Consider the following 7,558-nt stretch of genomic DNA (forward strand, 5'->3'; position numbering starts at 1 on the left):
CAGAGCCCCAGGGGAATCTGAGCAAACGCTACCGAAACTGTTACTAATACTGACAGGGACTGAAACTGAGAGTAGTGAGTGTGGTTAAATATCTACAAGAAAATTTTAAAAAAAGCATTTTTAAGGCACTATATAAAGCAGGGATCCAAGAGGCTTAGACTCCACCTACTGGAAACCAAAAGAAAAACACCTTCTTTGCAACAGGCTAAAGAGAGACCTTTCTTTATATAATAAATCTTCTTTCTGGAAAAACAGCAGAATATACTTCCATTAATGCCCAGGTGGAGAAAAAGTTCGCTAAACACCATGAACAACCAAGATGACAAGGCATCTCAGAAAGAAAGAGAAAAATCTCCAAAAATAAGCTTACATACATATACAGACATAGAAATATGCAATTTAAATGACAGAGAATCCAGGATGATACTTCTGAAAACACTCAGTGAATTCTGAAACGAGTCATATAAACAATTTCAGAAATTGAAAAAACACCTAGATGACCAGAGAAGGAGATTGAAACTGCCAAAAAGAACAAAATAGAACTTCTGGAGGTGAAGAATACACTGCAAGAGTTGAAAAATGAATAGCAAGATTGGGAAATAGAGTTGACCACATGGAGGAAAGGATCAGTGATATCGAAGATAGAAATCTAGAAATAAATCAGAATGAAGAACAGAAAAACCGAAGAATGAAAAATAGTTAAATATAAATAAAAGAACTAGTTAATATCATCAGGAGAGGAAATATAAAAATAATGGACATTATCGAAGGCAAGGAAAAGGAATAGGGACTAGAAAGCATTTTCAGTCAAATAGTTGATGAGAATTTCTCAAATCTAAGGAATGAGTTGGAGCTTGGAATTCAAGAAGTCAACAGAGCACCCAATTATCTCAACCTAAAAAGCCCTTTACCAAGACACATTGTATTCAAATTGTCAAAAATCAACAATAAAGACAGAATTCTCTGGACAGCCAGGTGGATGAAAACGGTAACTTGTAAAGGCAAACCCATTAGATTATCCTTGGACTTCTCAGTACAGACCTTACAAGCCAGAAAGGAATGGAATCGAAAACTTAAACTATTAAGTGAAAGGAACAACCAGCCTAGAATAATGTATCCAGCTGAGCTCTCCTTTAGATATGAAGGAAAAATTAAGACCTTTCCAAACATACAAAAATTGAGGAAATTCTCCACTATGAGGCCTGCACTACAGGAAATACTAAAAGGGGTCAGCTCACCTAAAACAAAATGACAAAAAAGAAAATACATAATAAGGGTATAGTGACTATCAGGTAAATAGAAGCAGAGGAGTGCAACCTTAAAGAACAGGGCATTATAAGCTTAAATAGTAAGAGAAGTGCTATAACGAGATACTAATGAACGTTCATCATACATACGGACAAACTGAAATAATAATGACTGAAAAATGGAGGATTCAAATATCCAAATTTGAAAAGGAGAATGGAGATAAGGCACATGCAGAAGAAAATGGACGAATGTATATATATAACTATCCTTTACATATTCATAATGTTAAACACATGCACAAGTATATACACACACATACATACATACACACACTGTCCATGTGCACCAAGAAGACATAACACTTATTAATATCTACGTACCCAGTCGGGAAGCCCTGAAATATGGTAAGCCATTATTAACAGAACTGAAGGGAGAAACAGACCAAAACACTATCCTACTTGGGGACATTAATACCCCACTGTCAGATATAAACAGACCATCCAAACAGAAAATCAATAAAGAAATAACATCCTTAAATAACACATTAGAGCAACTGACATAATTGACATTTACAGAGCCTTTAATCACAAAACAGCTGCTTATACATTCTTCTCTAGTGCACATGGAACATTCTCAAGAATCTACCACATACGGAGACACAGAGATAGCCTCAACAAATATAAGAGGGTTGAAAACATAAAACCTATATTATCTGATCATAATGCTTTCAAAATAGAGATCAACTGCAAAAAGAAATGAGGAGAACCACAAATACATGGAGATTAAACAACATGCTACTGAAGAATAACTGGGTCAGAGAAGAAATAAAAAGTGAGATCAAGAGATACATAGAAACAAATTATAATGATAGTACAACATATCAAAACTTTTGGGACACGGCAAAAGCGGTCATAAGAGGAAAGTTTATATCATTACAGGCCTACCTCCAAAAACAATAATGAGCCAAAATTAACAACCTAATGCTTAATCTTTAAAAACTAGAAAAGGAAGAACAAATGAAGCCTTAAGTCAGCAGAAAGAAAGAAATAAAATTAGAGCAGAAATAAATGAAATTGAAAACAAACAAAAAAAAGCAATAGAAAAAGTATATGCAACAAAGAGCTGGTTCTTTGTGAATGTTAATACAATTGACTAACCTCTGGTTAGACTTACTAAAGAAAAAAGAGAAAGGACGCAAATAAACAAAATCAGGGATGAAAGAGGGAAAATTATGACTGATATTGAAGAAATACAAAAGATCATACAAGAGTATTGTGAAAAACTATATAACACCAAATTTAATAACCTAAAAGAAATGGACCACTACTTAAAAAAATACAATGTTCCTATACTGAATCAAGAAGAATTGGAAAATCTTAAAGGGATTGATCAGCAGTATGGAAATTGAAACAATCATCAAAAACCTACCAAAAAGTAAAAGTCCAGGACCAGATGGCTTCCCCAGTGAATTCTACCAAACATTCAATGAAAATTTAATACCTATTCTCTTCAAACTCTTTCAAAAAATCGAAGATGCAATACTTCCCAACTCATTTTATGATGCTAATATTACTCTGATACCAGACTTGGTAAAGATAACACACACAAAAAAAGAAAATTAAAGACCAACATCTCTCATAAACATGTATGCAAAAATTCTAAAAAAGATACTAGTGAATCAAATACAGCAACATATTAAAAAGATTATATGCCACGTTCAAGTGAGTTTCATCTCAGAGGCACTGGGATGATTCAACATATGCAAATCAATTAATGTGATACACCACATAAATAAATTTAAAAATAAGAATCATATGATCATATCAATAGATGCAGAAAAAGCCTTTGACAAGATACAGCATCTATTTATGATCAAAACACTTCACGGAATCGGTATAGAAGGAAAGTACCTTAAAACAATAAAGGCCATTTATGACAAACCCTCAGCCAACATTATACTTAATGGTAAAAACTAAACACCTTCCCTCTAAGATTAGGAACAAGGCAAAGCTGTCCACTATCACCACTGTTATTCAATATAACATTGGAGGTCCTAGCAAGTGCAATCAGGCAAAAGAAAGATATAAAAGGCATCCAAATAGGAAATGAAGAAGTCAAACTGTCACTATTTGTGGATGACATGATTCTCTATGTCTTTAAGAAAACCCTAAAGACTCCACAAAAACACTACTAGAAACAATAAGCAAATACAATAAAATTTCTGGATACAAAATCATCATTCAAAAATCCATGGCATTCCTATACTCTAATAAAGAAGTGCCAGAAAAAAAGTAGAAAAAATAATTTATTTTGCAATTGCAACAAAAAGAATAAAATACCTAGGAATAAATCTAACGAAACATGTTAAGAACCTATATAATGAAAACTACAAGATGCTATTAAAAGAAATCAAAGTAGATACAAAGAAATGGAAAGATATTCCATGTTCTTGGATTGGAAGAATCAGTATAGTTAAAATGACCTTATTACCTAAACCATTATACATGTTTAATTCAATCCCCATCAAAATTCCATCAGCATTTTTTAAAGAAAAAGAAGGAAAATCATCATTTTGTATGGAAGCACAACAGACCCTGAATTGCCAAAGCCATCCTGAGAAAAAAAAAAAAAGGGACAAAGATGGAGGCATCGCTCTGCCCAACTTCAAATTATACTATAAAGCAACGATAATCAAAACACTTGGTGTTGTCAGAAAAACAGACACACAGACCAGTGGAAAAGAAACGAGAGTCCAGAAGTTAACCCATGTTTATATGGGTGAATAATTATCAACAAAAAAAGCCAAAAACATTCAGTAGAGAAAGGAAAGCCTCTTCAATAAATGGTGCCAAGACAATTGGAAAGCCACCTGCAAAAGAAGAAAACTAGACTGTTGTCTATCACCACACATCAAAATTAACTCAAAATGGATTAGGACCTGAATATAAGATCTGAAACAATAAATTGCATAGAAGAAAACATAGGAATTAAACTCATGGACCTTGGACTTAAAGAGGATTTCATGAATTTGACCTCAATGACAAGGGAAATAAAAGCAAAAATAAATAAATGGGACTACATCAAACTAAAAAGCTTCTGTAAAGCTTCTGTAAACAAGGTAAAGAGACAGCCATCCAAATGGGAAAATATATTTACAAGCAACTCCTCTGATAAGGGCCTAATATCCAAAATATACAAAAAACTCATACAACTCAATAACAACAACAACAACAACAACAAAACAATCCAATTAAAAACTGGGCAGAGAACCTCAACAGACACTTCTCCCAAGAAGATGTATAAATTGCCAACAAACATAAGAAAAGATGCTCATCATCGGTAGCTATTACTGAAATGCAAATCAAAACCACAATGAGATACCATCTCACACCTGTTAGAATAGCTGTTATCAATAGGACAAGTAATAAATGTTGGAGAGGATACGGAGAAAAAAGAATCCTCATACACTGCTGGTGGGACTGCAAATTGGTAGAGCCACTATGGAAAATGGTATGGAGGTTCCTCAAAAAACTAAGAATTGATCTGCCATATGATCCATCCAACAATCCCTCTACTGGTTATTTACCCCAAGGACTTCAATACAAATACCCAAAAAGATATTTGCACAGCGATGTTCACAGCAGCGTTACTGAAATTGGCCAGGACATGGAAGCAACTGGAGTGTCCTACGACAGGTGACTTGATAAAGGAGTGGTAGTACATGTATACAATGGGATATTACTCAGCCATAACAAGAGATGAAATACTGCCATTTATGACAATGTGGATGGACTTCGAGATATTCATGCTAAGCGAAATAAGCCAGACCTAAAAAGTTGAAAACCACACGATATCACTTATATGTGGAATATAATCCTAAAAGCAGCAAACGAACAGGACAAACAAACAGAGACTCATGGACATGGACAATAGACTAGTGGATACAAGAGTATAGGTGGGGAGGTAGAAGGGGGAGGTAGATTGGGTAAAAGGGTTCAAATATGTGGTGGCAGTAATCTAACTATGGGCCGTGAACACACAATGGAAAGTATATACGCCTTACTGTTGTATTGCACACCTGAACCTTACTGGATTTCATTATCCAATGACACCATAATAAAAACAAAATTTAAAAAAAAGAAAACTCCGGGCCCAAGTGTTTCGATGGTGAATTACAGTGAACATTAAAAAATTACTGATTCAAGGGAAAGTTTTCCAAAAAATAAACGTATCACTTTCTCATCATTCTGAGATTAGCATTACACTGATACCAAAAATCAGACCGAGGAATTACAAGAAACCTACAAATAAATATCCCTCATGCATGTAGATCGAAGATTATTCACAAAAATATTAGCAAAGTGATATAGCATTACACAAAAGAATAGTACATCATTCCAAGTGTGAAAATGTGTGGCAGTTCTGGAAAATGAGTTCAGAAATGTAGATTCATTTCAGAATGTGGAGTATTTGAGTGACAATTTGAGGATCTTGGATCTTTCTCTGTAACAATTTTGATCCTATTTTTAAAAGCATTCTAATACGCTCACCAGCTCAACCACATAGAACACATTATGTCTTTACTTCAACTGAATATACAAACGTCTGTTGGAATCTGTGCTAAGATAAAACAAGGTCTTCTGCTTCTGCCAAAAGGAGTAAGACTACCTGGAATTACTCAAAGCTCTGATATCAGGAAACAAAGAATAGTGAACTCTATGAGATGGGACACAAATGAGGTGAGCCCTGTGGTTGCCCAACTTACTGACTTGAGTTTCCAGACTGTGGGTCAGAGCGGAGAAACGCAGTTGGAGCCTGGTAGTGTTCCATATTTGAGGAGGTGTCTCTGAGATTTTTGATCTTCAAGACAACCACAGTTTATAAGACAAAGTATCAGAAAAGAGATGACAACTCTTTGAAAGGACTCCAAGGTTTATCAGAGTTTTCTAATACTGAGTAGAACAACATATATGAAAACTACCTAAGGCCAAGGAAAGAATAATTCACCAGACTTATAGGGAAGAATCATTGGAGCTCATAAAGAAGTAGGAAATGCGCCAGTTCTCACCATCCAGAGTGTAAAACCTCATAATTAACAAAACGTGAGAGAAAATACTCAAAAGGTTTTTGCTTCAGTGTGGAAAAATAATCCTAACTTAAAGGTTGCTGTATTCATGTCTAAAAATCCTAAAAATCACAATCCAAAATGATCAAACCTTTTCAAGTAAACTTAATTACATTCCAGAACAAAGCTCTAGAATGTTTATAAGAATACATAAATGCCCAGCAATCAACAGGAGAAATTTTAATATTTGGATTCCAATAAAAACTAATCAGAAATGCAAAGAAGCAGGAAAATACTACCTATAATTAAGAAAAAGATCAATCAATAGAACTTTACCCAGAATTGATACAAATGATAGAGTTAGTAGACAAGCCCACCGAAAGCATTATTATAACTGTAGTTACTATGTATAAGAAGACAAAAGATATATCAAGTTATGTAGTGACATGGAAAGGGAGGCAGAAAAAGTATTTGAAGAAATTATAGCCATTTTCTCCCCAAAATCTGATAACCATAAACCATATGTCCAATAATGTCTACAAGTCCAATGGGAGGAAAAGCAACACAAACTACTCTAAGGAATGGTAAATAGAACTGTCTAAAACCAGAAATAGCAACACAAACTACTCTAAGGAATGGTAAATGGAACTGTCTAAAACCAGAAATAGAGAAAATCTTAAATTTTATTTTTCGAAATAAAGGGCATACATATTACCTACAAAAGACAAACGCTAAGTGTAAAGGTGGATTTCTTAGTATAAACAATGCAACCTATAATACATTGTAGAAACATATTAAAAATTTTGAAATAAAAATCCTGTTAAGCTAGATTTTTTTGCTCCTTAAAATATATTTTAAAAATGAATGAAAAACAAAAACTTTTCTCAAGCATACTAAAGCTGAAAAAATTTATCACCAGAAGATCAGGACTATAAGAAAGTCTTGCAAGCAGAGGAAAGTTGGTCTCAGCTAATATCATATGAAAATCTTATTCTACACAAAAGGATAAGAGCGATGGATGTAATGAATATTTGAGTAAATATAATAAATAATTATTATTCAAATCTCTTTAATTTGTTATTTTTAAATCAATGAATGCAATTTTTAATTTTTAGTTTTTTTTTAATTTTTATTTTTCAATTAGGGTGGACATTCAATGTTATTTTATTAGTTTCAAGTGTACAGCATAGTGGTTAGACATTTACTATTACATTAATACTCACCTGGAAATATACATAGTTATTA

Source organism: Pteropus alecto, unplaced genomic scaffold (genome assembly GCF_000325575.1).
Source record: "Pteropus alecto unplaced genomic scaffold, ASM32557v1 scaffold273, whole genome shotgun sequence".
NCBI lineage: Eukaryota > Metazoa > Chordata > Mammalia > Chiroptera > Pteropodidae > Pteropus > Pteropus alecto.